Genomic DNA, 14681 nt, shown 5'->3' on the forward strand with positions numbered 1-14681 from the left:
AGAGGCTAAACTCTCGCCATCAGGGAGGGGGCTTCGTCCTGCGGTCTCTGGCTTCATCACGGCTTCTGGAAGCAGTTCGTGCTTCAAGAGAAGCTTTCTCTGGATATGCAGAGGGTGGGGTGGGTGAATGGGGTTGTAGCCTCTTACCTTCCGCGTCCTCCATTGACGTGATACCTAGAAAGCACACACCATTCCACACACGTATCTCCATCACTGTTTTGGGCCAAGTGTATTGGGCAGTGTGTGCCAAGAAATAATACTTCATGGCGGGGTTGGGGGGTGGGAGGAGCTTTTAATAGTGCAGGAGGTTATTAACTGAGCAGTAGGTCTGGCTCAAAGGAGGAAGTAAGGCTTCCCAATAGGAGGGAAAACAGAGCAAAGGTTAAGTGGCTATTTCCAGCTAGCAGGAGAAAGTGAGACATTTAGGACGTAACCCTATTAGGGATGTCAGAGAATTCTGATGAATATGGAGATGGGAACAGAAATTCCTGATGTTCACTTATTTGTCCCATAACCAAAATGGTAATCGATCCAGCCAAAAATCTATATATTGATATTTGCTGCTGTTGTTATTTTCATCTCCGCAAATGATATTGTTGGGGAGCGGGGGGCTGTATGCCTGAGTCCCCTTCTAATTCCTGGACCTAGCAAGGATTAAATTACTGGAAGAGTCAGAGCAGCTTCTTGGTGAGGGAATGGCCCCCTCACTATGGGTCGTTAAGGTAACAAAGGAAGTGGCTTTGTGCCATAAATCAAATGAGTGGGCCCTCCCCTCTGAACTGGCTGGTAGTTAGGACAAAATCAAGCGTAGAGCTGTAAGAGAGAGCAAGGAGATAGGAGCAGGCTGAGGCAGAAGACTGTGAGAGAGACATGATGGATTTTTGCTGTAATCCAAGGCTGTGTCTATGGGAGAAGCAAGACCCTCCTGTGAGCTCTTCCATCTTAGGTTCGGGTTGCATATATGCGTGAATAAACCATATATCATAAAGGCCCCACAGTCTCCACTGGGCCTCATTTCCAAAAGGAAACATGAACCCTGGGTAAGTGCCTGGAATATCACACAGCTTGGAGAAGAAGAAGAAGGAAAAGGAGAGTTTGGACTTGATATCCCGCCTTTCACTCCCCTTAAGGAGTCTCAAAGCGGCTAACATTCTCCTTCCCCTTCCTCCCCCACAACAAACACTCTGTGAGGTGAGTGAGGCTGAGAGACTTCAGAGAAGTGTGACTGGCCCAAGGTCACCCAGCAGCTGCATGTGGAGGAGCAGGGAATCGAACTTGGTTCACCAGATAATGAGTCCACTGCTCTTAACCACTACACCACACTGGCTCTCACTGAGAGACTGAGGTGGCGTGCAACAATATGGTTTATGTTTATGTTGTTCCTTTTTTCCAATTTACATTGTGTTTCTTTTGTATTGAAATGCATGGTGTTGTATAATATAACTGACTACATAACTTTTCACCCAAGCTAGACAAATAATATTGTTTTTTTCCAGAAGCCAAACTGCAGGTGAAATGAAACAGAGGTGCTTGCAAAGAATATGGGGCAGAATGGAAACTGATGCCTTCTTACACCCCTAAAACTATATCTGTGGGGTGAAGGGATACAGGATTCCGTAGAAGTTCCACTACACTGGCAGAATCCCAGCTGTGGCTTCTTCTGCAGCCCCTATGCTCCTGATGTGTATGATTGGGTTTTGGGACTCAGGAGCAGAGAGAGATGTTTGCCCCATGCTGTGTGTTAGGATTGGCTTCTGTTGCTGCTGAGGAGTTACGGAATAAAACTTCTCTGATGGCAGGGTGAAAAGGTCTGAAGTGGAATAGCAGAGGAAAGGTAGAAGAAGCAGAGGCCTTGAAAAAGAGAAGCACGTTGTTCAATAGGCGGCCACAAGATTTAGAAAGAGCAGGTGCTGTTTGCATGCAAAGGGAGCTTTGAAAACTGGGATAGTCTGAATTATAGAGCCAAGAGGAGACATAAGTGTTGAGTGTAAAGTAGGAGACTGCATTTCACTTATTCAATTATTCAATTAATCACAGCTTTAGCTGCAAGTCATTAGCTGGATATTTATGATCTAGCCCTGGTGCAGAAGGATTATATATTATTTAAGGCAGATTTGGGGTTGGTCAAAAGCAGCGTGTTCATTATTCACATCCAGCAAATGATGGCTTGCACCACGCTGTTTTCTCACAAATTCGTGCCTGTATTATTCCCAGCAGAGGTGTGAGACATCTTCAAGCAACAGCAAATTAAAGTATTTTGCTCAGAAGGAAGAGGAAGCCGATGTTGCCATTATGGGGTTGGTTGGTTGGTGGGTGGGGAGGGGAAGAAAGGGGATGAACCAGGAGGGCACCAATACGAAATCCTGATTCTCTGCCCCACACAACTGGAAACCTGTCTCATTTTATTCTCCCTCGGGGTACTACAGGACCCAGCGAGCAGCTGGCCTGAGCTGCTTTCAAATATTCTGGCAAGATAGTAAGAATGAGCAGATGGCCTTACACACTCTTTCCACGCCTGACCCCGAATATGACTTAGTGAGTTGTCTATAATTCATGTCCTTAACTGTTTTCCTTCAAACATTAAGATTTTCCTCTCTTTTGATTAAAACACACGCTGTGGCCATACACCCTTATCCTAACCACATTTATTCAGGAGTACATCTCTGTTTGATTCCAGTGGGATTTACTCTCAGGTAACTATGCTTGGGATTGTAGCCTTTGTAGCATAAAAGTCCAACCCCCAAACGAAACAAAAAACCAGCCTTTGTGCTCAGTTCTTCTAAAGCCTGATGCCTCACTGTTAAGGCTTAACTGTGCTCTTTGGTATTGTTGCTATGGTAACCCAACAGTTTATCCCTCACTTCCAAATATATTCGCACAGTTCTTGTTAAACACTCCCCCCTCCCTTGCAATTCTCTATTGGAATCCAATTATCTTGCATTAATTCTAAATCAAATTCAGAGCAGCACAAACACCCATAACACGTGTGTAAATGATTATTTTTATAATACTGTTAGCGCCACATGCACATATATATTCTTTGCCTTTGAACACGCAAGAAAGAAGCTGTTTTCTGGTAAGAACCTGATACCAGGCTGTTTTGTTTTTGGCTTAGTTGGGTAAAATGCAATACCGCTGAAAGCTGCTGGCCTTGCAGACTCAAATTCCCAGCATCTCTTTCAATCCATAAAACAGGCACCCCAGTGGGATTCCTTCCCTGTACGACTTTGACAAAGTACACGTTCAGGATCCTGCCTTAAGTGGGGATGTCAGTCTCCGCAATATATTTTCTAGCACTCCCATCAGACAGGATACCGTAGTTTGAACTTGCTATCATAAAACGTAGAAATGTCACTTATTGGCAGTTAAATATTAAGCAGGGTAAAAACAAAACACAAACACCTGAAACGAAAAGGAACTGTACCAAAACTAAAACAAGTAAACAAGCAAAAACCTGATTTGACAAGGCATTGCCATCAGAGAGCTCCACTCGGTGCTTGTAAGGATTTAAGCAACAAAGCTCTTGGCATAGAGGTGACATCTGTATATGAATTTGTAATGGTACTTTACGGAACTGTCTGATCAATAGGAATACTGTATATGGGTCCAAGTGGTTCACTGTCCTCGGCCTACAGGAGCAGTCAGTGTCCTGGTGCTGAGCAGCCCATTTTGATCCATGGTTGGCCCCCCACATACTACCCCTAGGTGACCGATCCTCTCCCTTGACTGCATAGGAGCACATCCGAAAGCTCTGCCATTCTGAGACCTATGTTTTTATGTTGTACAAGAGGTACACATATGGGACAGCGTTTTGGCTGGTTGACATCTGATGACCTTTTAAATGTGTTGTGGAATTATTTGTTTGTTTTTATCATGTATTTTGTCTTTTTTATATTTGTGAACCGCTCTGAGATCTATAGGGCAGTATACAAATTAAACCAACCAACAAACTTTATACATGTTTGTTAACATCTACACCCGTGCCACAGTTAAGAACCCAACATGTAAAATAATAAAAAGTGTATGTATCCTTATGTCTCAATTTCTAAGTGCATATTGCTATTATTGGGTGTCCTTGGGATTTACCATGGACTTACCCTGTCCTTAATCTGAAACCCAATGCCTACTTCCAGGCATGGCATTGAGATAGTTTTACTGACAAAGCCCCATTCAGCTGAGTTTTGTGTTTCGGATCTTCAGATGGAGTGAAGAGAAGCTTTGCTCCAGAGATTCTATGTTGCCTCTTTACACAGGAAGGCAGCCAGAAGGAACTATATCTGCATCTGATATCACCAGGTAAGATGCAACTTACCTGCCTGTTACATCAGGTACACTTCACTTTTATGTTCTTTATGCTAAAAAAGAGAGATGTTCTTTTGGCCAATTAAAAGGTTGCATTCTGCTCAGGTCATGAAAAGGCACCACCAGAAGGCATACACTGAACTGGGTACAGAACTTCAAATGACCCTGCCCACAGCACCTGTGTCATGCTCATTGGTGTGAATGGAAGATAGTGGGATCTACACACAGAACAGAGAATATGTGATGCTCACAAACCTGTGGAAAGTCCATTTCAAATTTTATTTGTAGCTTACAGCAGAAGATCAATGGTTGGGTAGCTGTCAGTTGGGAAGAAAACATTGGAAATATACTTAAGGCTCCTTAAATGTTGTTATAGGACTAAATATACAGTACTAAGATATTGATTTAACATGGAAAAAGAGTTCAGAGAGCTAGATGGCTGGAAACAGTAGCAAGGTAATGATGACCTTTTGGGTTTGGTTTTCCCAGCTAATGTTTCCTTCACAGCTAAAAACTGAGGACAGAATAGCAACGGAGGAGAATCTATGTATGGAATCAATACAAGATTCTAGAGAACAAGAGATAAACAGAGAGCTGAGCTCCAGGCCACAGATGAGACCCATTAAGTATGACAGACAGCAGTGCATGGATAAATGAGTGCTTTTAACACACACACACACACACACACACACACGCACACGAACGCGCGCGCACACACAATACACTGAAGGAACTTCCCCAGAGATTCCACATTCTCTTATAAACCGAAAAGCATTCTGCTAAAAATGATCATTCCAACAGGGTTGCGGGGTTGGGGGTGAGATTTGTTACAACAATGTCAAAAGTGTGGAGTGGGATACACCTGAATGGCCAAAAAAGTATTAGGTCCCAATGCAAATAATAAATTGTGAATATATAATCTTCTTTAAATTATAAGAAAGGAATGCACCTAAGAACAAATATGAAATCTGATTTCAGATAAAATTATATCTAATACCATCATATCTAATGACACGCAATTGTGTCAAACAATAGGTAAGGAAAAGGTGCACAGGGGCAAGAACAACTTTGTATAGTTTGGCTGTGTGCATTGAGATGTGTTGGCAATGCTGTAACAAGTGGGCTAAATAGCAGCAATTGTCTTCTAATTGTTGTTTTGTTGTTTTATTCATTTATTGGATTATCTAATTCCAGAAAGCTGGATTTTTGTACATTTCTATCCCATGTGGAGATATGTACTGGGTATGGTATAGCCCCTCGAGGAAGGTGGTGAGGTGCCAGGATGGATCACTGCCATCTTGTAATTGCCAGACCATCTCTCTTAATCCAACCGACCCCAAGGCCTGCTGTCTTCCAGTCAGAATGTAAGTGGGCATTTGCAGCAAGGACATAACAAAGAACTGCAAGCAGCTGGAGGAGCAGCACAGAAAGGCCATTTTAGTTGGATGTTCTGGGAACTATGCTGCAGAGAAAAGCAGAGCCCTCAGGGTATCCTGGCACCCACAGGCCCCATGTTGGTAGTGCCAGGATTAAAGTCCCTCCATTTCCATGCCGATTGAAATTGTGCCTTAGATGGATGTGCCTATTCAAATTCGGTACCTGTCTGCATTACTGTTTCAGGAATGTCTTCATTTCTATGCTAACTGAAGTTGCTTTTGGTGGATGTGCACCAGCAAGAATATATTCCAGTCTCCATGACAGTTTTAGGACTTGGGAACCTCTGGTTTGCAAGGAAGCTACAGCAGACCCGCCAGGGATAGTCCCAGATTTATAGAGTCTGGCCTGGTTTTTTATATGATCCTGGAATGTCTCGCTTTTCCTCTCTATTTTCATCAGAGAAATATTGGAGGGAGACAAATATATATATATAATTTTTGTCCAGAAACAAAAAAATGATAAGGCCAGTTTTAAAAATCTGACTTACATCCATTCTGACTTGTAACTTTATTCCTCACAAATTCTACTGACACACATTTTTATGATGTAGCCAGCACAGTCTGTTTTAGAAAATTCCAGTCCCCTTAACCAGTCTGTCTAGTGACAAACATGGAGCCAGTCGCCTCCAATAGCTCTTCTCTGTCCTTTACCAGGCTTGGAACCCTGGGCTGAATAAAAGAGGAGTCCCAATTTAGAAAAGTGAGAGGAACAGCACAGTCTTTCTGCTCTCTGACTGATAATGAGCCTGGCACATTCTTCCTTGTGAAAATCAAGAGAGATACATTTTAAACTATTAATGAGAGCAGAAAACAAATCTCTGAAAGAAATGCAAATTCTTTGCATACAGCTTTTAAAGTGATGTTTCAATATCATCGCCACCACATTCTTAAGAGTAAACACGGTAACATCTGGTAGGACGTCCACACAAAGAGAAGCAGAAATTGGCTTCTGGCTCTGTTGCCACTCAATTCTAGCAGACTTTTTGAAGTCCCTTCAGGCTGAATGAATGGTTGGAAACTTCAGGGAGCAGCTTAAAGATTCTCCGAAAATTTGCAGCTTCTTGAATTTGCTGGTAGTTCATCAGAAGGGACTTTTCAGACAAGCAACGCTGACACCAAACCCTACATACATTAAGCATAATAGAAACATCGCCATTTGTCCCCACCCCCACCCATCTTCCCTCCCTCCACACCCTTTTTTCCCCCCTCCCCCTAATGTCTCAACAAAGGAAACAGATTTGTAAAAATGTTACATGGAAAAAATACGAGAGACATTACACTTACTTCTGTAAAACAAGAAAATCTTTAATAAAAATCCGAAAGCAAGAATGGGGGGGGGGGGGAGGGATTTTTCAGCTTACAGACATGAATGCTGGGCATTGTGTAGGTTTTTTTAATAAATAAATAAATTGCAGCAACTTTCATTTTCGCTTTGAATCAGGTCACTGCACCGTGGTGTGAGTGTTGTTGTTGTTTAGTCGTTTAGTCGTGTCCGACTCTTCGTGACCCCATGGACCAGAGAACGCCAGGCACCTCTGTCCTCCACTGCCTCCCGCAGTTTGGTCAAACTCATGCTGGTAACCTCGAAAACACTATCCAACCATGTCGTCTTCTGCCGTCCCCTTCTCCTTCTGCCCTCCATCTTTCCCAACATCAGGGTCTTCTCCAGGGAGTCTTCTCTTCTCATGAGGTGGCCAAAGTACTGGAGCCTCAGCTTCACAATCTGTCCTTCCAGTGAGCACTCAGGGTTGATTTCCTTCAGTATGGAGAGGTTTGATCTTCTTGCAGTCCATGGGACTCTCAAGAGTCTCCTCCAGCACCATAATTCAAAAGCATCAATTCTTCGGCGATCAGCCTTCTTTATGGTCCAGCTCTCACTTCCATACATCACTACTGGGAAAACAATAGCTTTAACTATACGAACCTTTGTTGGCAAGGTGATGTCTCTACTTCTCAAGATGCTGTCTAGGCCTGTCATTGCCCTTCTCCCAAGAAGCAGGCGTCTTTTAATTTCGTGGCTGCTGTCACCATCTGCAGTGATCATTGAGCCCAAGAAAGTAAAATCTCTCACTACCTCCATTTCTTCCCCTTCTATTTGCCAGGAGGTGATGGGACCAGTTGCCATGATCTTCGTTTTTTGATGTTGAGCTTCAGACCATATTTTGCGCTCTCCTCTTTCACCCTCATTAAAAGGTTCTTTAATTCCTCCTCACTTTCTGCCATCAAGGTTGTGTCATCTGCATATCTGAGGTTGTTGATATTTGTGGTGTGAGTAGACACTACTTAACACTGTCCAAGCTTACTAAAGGCAGATGTGTATACTACAATAGCTGACGGCTATGATGATTCATACAAGTAAGCCCCCACTGAAGTCAAGGGGGGCTACTTCAACAAAATGTAATGCAGTGTAATAATGTCAAGGTAAAAACCTGGTAAATATTTATTATTGATGGCAACTATGACCTGGAAAAACTGTCTGTGGAGTGGACAAACGCCGGCTCCCTCAGCCTGTAAAGCGAGATGAGCACCGCAACCCCAGAGTTGTTCAGACTTAACTGTCAGGAGTCCCTTTACCTTTACCAAAAGCAGAGCCATTTGAGGACCTAGAAAAGGTCAGGTATACCTCCAATGTCCCTCGGTAGGTTGTGGACTCTCCTTCACTGGATGTTTTTAAGCAGAGGCTGAATGGTCATCTGTCATGGGTGCTTTAGTTGAGATTCCTGCATTGCAGGGGTTGGACAAGAGGTTGGGGTCCCTTTGAACTCGACAATTCTATGATTCTATCTGACCACCATAGTTTAAATTCAGCCTCCATTGCTTCATTTGTTATTTCCTTGTCTCTCCCTTTCCTCTCCAGCGCAAGTTCCTGAAGTAGCTGAGACTCAGAACGCCCTGGCCTTTCAAAGCAGTAACTGAAATAATTGGTTACATAAAGTGAATTAAGTCACAGCTGACTAGTGAAGAGTTCAACTTACAGAGGAGGAACTTCAACAGACAGAATGGGGCCACTGTATGACCTGAACAGAGAGTGCAGCCTGTAGGACTGGGATGCTTTCAGCACTACCAATAGAGCACTAAAACACCAACTCATAAATATTGCTAGCTTCAGTGTGCAAAAGTATCTCACACTACTTTTGCAGCCTGAACCTAGGCATGTGGTGCAACAAACAGATTACAACAGGGAACAGTTCCATTACTTTTTGTAACAGCCCTATGAAAGGCCTGCAGGGGGTGGAAGGGGCTAAAATTAGGGTGGAGGAGTCAGCAAGTGCCATTTGCAAGATCACATTAAGGGCCTTTGAGCATTACATTCATTTGCATGGGATTGCAGCCTTGATTATTCTGGACTGAGTCTCTCAACACCAAGGGGTTATTCTCATTGTAACTCCATGGGCAGGTTGATGGACTTCTCTGTAAAAGCGAAAGCAAAATAAAGTCCAGATCTAAGAAGAGTCCAATGCCATTAGTATGTTACATACTTACAGATCTCCACAATGGTCGTGGCACCAACTGAAATAAACGCTGGATTGCAGCAATTTAGTTTTATGACTGCCAAACATATGGCAAGGAGTAACACCAGTACCCTGTGACAATCACTAATTAGAAGGCGTGTTTGTTTTTAAATGTGTGTGCGCGCTGGCGTATGCTGAGGTAACAATTAGTTGTGTTTCTGACAACGTCTATGAAATACATGGCCTGGCTGGCCTGGCTGATCTGCTGGGATCTCTTCCAGATCTGGTTCTGTGACTAGGGCCCTCATTGTGAATTATTCTGAGACAAGACCCCTTAAGGCCTGACCAGAGACAATGGATAGCCCAGGACAGGGTGGTCCAGCCTCTCAGGCCAGTGGCGTAGTGTGGGTTGTCAGCACCCGGGGCAAGGCAAGTAATTTGCGCCCCCTAACCTGTGGATTTGCGCCCCCTAACCCTAACGTAACCCTAACCCCCAGATGTTGTGCCCGGTGCGGCTTGCCCCCCCTGCACCCCCCACGCTACGCCACTGTCTCAGGCTAAGTGGACTGCGAGAGTACTTCAACACAGAACCCACAGGCCACACGCTGAATTTCTATATCATTGACTAAATTGTTTGCAATATAGTTAATATTATTTAATACAAAGTTAATATATTTAATTAAATAAATATGATTAAATACACAATTAATGCAATTAATACATTTATTTACTAAACAAATCAAATACACAAGCTCAGGTGAGTCCCAGATAGATAGATAGATAGATAGATAGATAGATAGATAGATAGATAGATATAGATGCACAGCATGGAAATGTAGGAGAACCTGGGGCCAGGGTGTGTGTGAGAATCTGATCCCTGAAATCCCATCCAGGGAAGATCCAAGTGCACAGAACAGGAGTCACATCGGCCCTCAAGCAATCCTTGTCACGTCCCCATCCCTCCCATGCAGCTGCAGTCCAGACTATCCCTCTTCTTGTACATCCTGAAGGTGAGGGAGGGAAGAGGCAGGAAGTCACAGATCCAAGGTCCCCTTTCCTTATCTGTGTGTTTGTTTTGGATGTGAGAGATGTTAGAGGTGGAGGAAATAATAATGCACAACACCCAGCTTTATATGTCTTCTTTGAGACTCCAACCACTTTTGGGTAAAGGTAAAGGGACCCCTGACCATTAGGTCCAGTCATGACCAACTCTGGGGTTTGGGGCGCTCATCTCGCTTTATTGGCCAAGGGAGCCGGCGTACAGCTTCTGGGTCATGTGGCCAACATGACTAAGCCACTTCTGGCGAACCAGAGCAGTGCACGGAAACGCCATTTACCTTCCCGCCGGAGTGGTACCTATTTATCTACTTGTACTTTGATGTGCTTTTAAACGGCTAGGTTGGCAGGAGCTGGGAACGAGCAACGGGAGCTCACCCCGTCGCGGGGATTCGAACCGCCGACCTTCTGATCGGCAAGTCCTAGGCTCTGTGGTTTAACCCACAGCACCACCCGCGTCCCACTTTTGGGTAGGGAGGTGCAATAGTAACATTGCCAGCAGGGTGTTCTAGGGCTATGATTTTTACAACAAATCACAGCGTATAGCTTTTCATTTGGACTGTTGCTGCATCACAGCACCATTAAAATCTCATGCGTTTTTTCCCTGAAAGGACTTTGGCAAAATGACCCTGTTTGCTCCCAGCAGAGGTATTTCTATCTGACAGCTTTCAAAGATATTTTGATTTGCCCCATCAACTCCCGGCTTTCTAAAGCATTCAGCAACCCCACCCCTCCATTCCCATTTGCCATCACTCACACAGTACTTCTCTTCCCTGTGGCAAGTGCACAGCCAAGACTCTTAAGGAAACACAATGAATAGGAAAAGGCTTCTTTCTTATTGCCAATTGCTCCCCTATTGACTCCCAGGCCTAAAGGCACCTTCTTCTTCTCCACTAGTTCTTTTGTAGCAGCTAGGAAGACAGTCTACGCAGCTCTTCATGTTCTAAACATTTGCTTTGTAAACATGCATGTGTTGTTGTTGTTTTATGTACCAAGGAGAAAACATGGAAGCATCTGGAACCAGAAGGCAGAAGTCAACTGCCTACAGAGCTGCCGTTCATGACTCTGGTTTCTTTGGGATAGACCCACACCCTACTTACAAGCCAATAAAAGCCTCACAGGTCAACTAGAAGCTGCATGAAGACACAAACCTTGGAACTTTTAGGCCATCCTATGCACTGAAGAGATAGTAAAATAAAATTTAAAAATCTAGCTTTCTACTACCTTGAAATCTGGAGCCAGTCTCTTATTCGAGGCTTAAAGAAATCCCACAGTTATGGGTCTCTGTTCAGATAATAAGTCTTGATCCGGTCTTTTCTAACAATGATGCATTACCTTGCTTCATATATTACATGGGTAGGCAAACTAAGGCCCGTGGGTCTGATGCGGCCCAATCACCTTCTCAATCCAGCCCACGGACGGTCCAGGAATCAGCGTATTTTTACATGAGTAGAATGTGTTCTTTTATTTAAACTGCACCTCTGGGTTATTTGTGGGGCCTGCCTGGTGTTTTTACATGAGTAGAATGTGTGCTTTTAAAAAAAATGCATTTCTGGGTTATTTGTGGGGCATAGGAATGTGTTCATTTTTTTTTTTTTCAAAATATAGTCCGGCCCACCACAAGGTCTGAGGGACAGTGGACCGGCCCCCTGTTGAAAAAGTTTGCTGACCCCTGATTACCTTGCCATCAAAGTCCAACAGGTGAGATGGGAGTCCAAGTGTATGGTGCCAACAATCCCAGATATATTCAAGTGAATAATGGGGGATTACCAGAATTCCAACATGATTGTATTTTCCATCTGAAAATAGCATTGGGGAAAGGAAAACTTAGGGGAAACACTGAACGAAAACAACAACACAGCACCATTTTTCATGGATAAATCAGACAACTTTTAATTCATTTCCAAATACTTGGTGAGATTATTAGCTTCACATACGGCAATATCACACCAGGATCAACTGAGCCACTCTGTTCTTGAAAATACTGTTACTTCATTTGTCACAAAATAAACACTGTACGGTAAAAACCTACGCTCCTGAGTATACCTTGGTTGGGCCGATATTAAATAATTCCACATTTACTCTAGAAACAGAGGAAGTTGTCTTATACTGAGGCTGGATCTAGACATGTCAAAGAAGCGATTCAGTTAAACGTGTTGCAAACTCATACAGGGGTATCTGGGAGGGAAAGATGGGACTCCACAGTGCCATCTGGTGTCACAGGGTTATATAACACTTTTTCTTTACCAATCTAGCTGAGTCCAGAGTCAGCTTTCATCAATCTTACTCAGTAGATGGCAGTGAATCTCCAGGCAGCCCTACTTGGACATATCCTGGGGAAAACATGTGCTATACCATGGGTAGGCAAACTAAGGCCCGTGGGCCTGATGCGGACCAATCACCTTCTAAATTCGGCCCGCGGACAGTCCGGGAGTCAGCATGTTTTTACATGAGTAGAATGTGTCCTTTTATTTAAAATGCATCTCTAGGTTATTTGTGGGGCATAGGAATTTGTTCATTCCCACCCCCTCCAAAATATAGTCCGGCCCCCCACAAGGTCTGAGGGACGGTGGACTGGCCCCTTGCTGAAAAGGTTTGCTGACCCCTGTGCTATACCATGGAGCCATGACTCTTTATTCCCCTCACTCTTAGATGCTATAAATGATTTGCCCATGTCCCCCATTCCAGATGTTAAAACTGAAAATGAATGCATGTCTTTTCGTAAGTGCCACAATTCAGGAGACGGTGACATCACTTGGTTTCCTTTGCCATTAGGCAATAAGCCAAAGGAAAGTGGAATCAAAACGGTGAAACTGTTGCAGAACCTAAGTTCCCAAATAGAGGTGTGTGCGTGCGCGCACATGTCATTCATGTAATCTGAAAACTAAACCAGACCAAACAAAGAATGTCTCAAATATTAATGGTCCAGGTTAGATTTCAGGACCATGTGTGGTGTAGGGAGCCAGTGTGGTGTAGTGGTTAAGAGCGGTGGACTTGTAATCTGGGGAACCGGGTTCGTGTCTCCGCTCCTCCACATGCAGCTGCTGGGTGACCTTGGGCCAGTCACACTTCTCTGAAGTCTCTCAGCCTCACTCACCTCACAGAGTGTTTGTTGTGGGGGAGGAAGGGAAAGGAGATTGTTAGCTGCTTTGAGACTCCTTAAGGGGAGTGATAAAGCGGGATATCAAATCATCCTCCTCCTCCACTTTATATGCAGCAACTCCCACCTTCACTTCCATGTTCACAGTAACCACACTTTGGCAAGACCTTGAAACTACTTTGTGTTTTGTGAACTGCCCTGAGATATTGTGACAAAGGGGCAGCCTACAAAAACCAATAAATAAATAAATAAACTAAGTAAACTGGGGTAATCACGGACCACAGCTGACCTTCAAACCAGAACCCAGTTCAAACCTTGCTTAGCGGTTCAAACCTTACCTTAGCAAACCAGGAAACATAAGAGGGAATGGCTGTGGGCGGAGGGAGGAGCAAGGAGGGGCAAACAGCATTCATGCAGGCCTGGGGCTCAGGAGCCGAATGTTGAACAGACAGACAAAAGGATATGGGGCGTATGAGAGTACAAAGGTAAATTTGCATTCATTGCTCCTCCTACTTTTACCTCTGGCCCCGGCTACCACAAATGCAGGTCTCAGGTTGAAAAAGATGCCCTCCCCCTGATGTATAATACCTTAGTAGACCAGACACATATTCTATTTCTAGTAAGGATGAGCTTGGGGGGAAATAACATCTCACACAGGTGAGAAACAATGGAAGGGAAGGGAAATCCCTCACAGGTATTGAGGTGGCTGTGTTTCTTGGCCTGGACCAGTCCCTGCCTACCTTAGGGGCTGTTGTGGGGATTAAACGAGTAGAGGGGAAGAACCATGAGCTCTTGGGAGGAAAAGGTGAGTTACCGTATAAATGAAACCAAGTCTGTCTCGTCGCAATTGCATTGCTACCAAGGGCCACTAGAGGGAGCCCATGCTCCTCCAATACAGTAACTCGATAGTAACTTGTGGCTGGGATTGATTTAATTCAGAATCATAGAATTGAGGAGTTGATAGGGACACTGAAGGTCATCTAGTCCAACCCCCTCAATGCAGAAATCTCACCTAAAGCATCCATGACAGGTGGATATACAACCGCTGCTTAAAAACCTGCAAGGAAGGAGAGCCCAATGTAGTCTGTTTCCACTGCCAAACAGCTCTTATTATCTTCCCCTAGACCAGTGGTTCCCAACCTTTTTTAGGCCATGCCCCACCTAAGCATCTCTAAAATCCTGATTCCCCCCCCATGACATATAATTCTTATTATTCAAAAAGTGAAGCCCTATTCATGTGGAGAAAGCCTAAAAGGCTATTAACGATTAATAACTCATTTTTGAATTGCCCTTCTTAAAAATCAAATTGGGAACCATGGCCCTAGACCCTCCATT

General features: G+C 44.1%; 1 long non-coding RNA gene across 1 annotated transcript; it reads left to right on the forward strand.

The window, feature by feature from the left end:
• The first annotated feature begins 2364 nt into the window (after nt 1-2364).
• Nucleotides 2365-5751, forward strand: LOC309358143. The gene is made up of 3 exons (XR_014163350.1): nt 2365-2535; nt 4201-4296; nt 5497-5751. It is a non-coding gene; the product is annotated as an uncharacterized lncRNA (long non-coding RNA).
• The last annotated feature ends 8930 nt before the right edge of the window (nt 5752-14681 follow it).

This window comes from Podarcis melisellensis (genome assembly GCF_964234715.1).
Source record: "Podarcis melisellensis genome assembly, chromosome: 1".
Lineage (NCBI taxonomy): Eukaryota > Metazoa > Chordata > Lepidosauria > Squamata > Lacertidae > Podarcis > Podarcis melisellensis.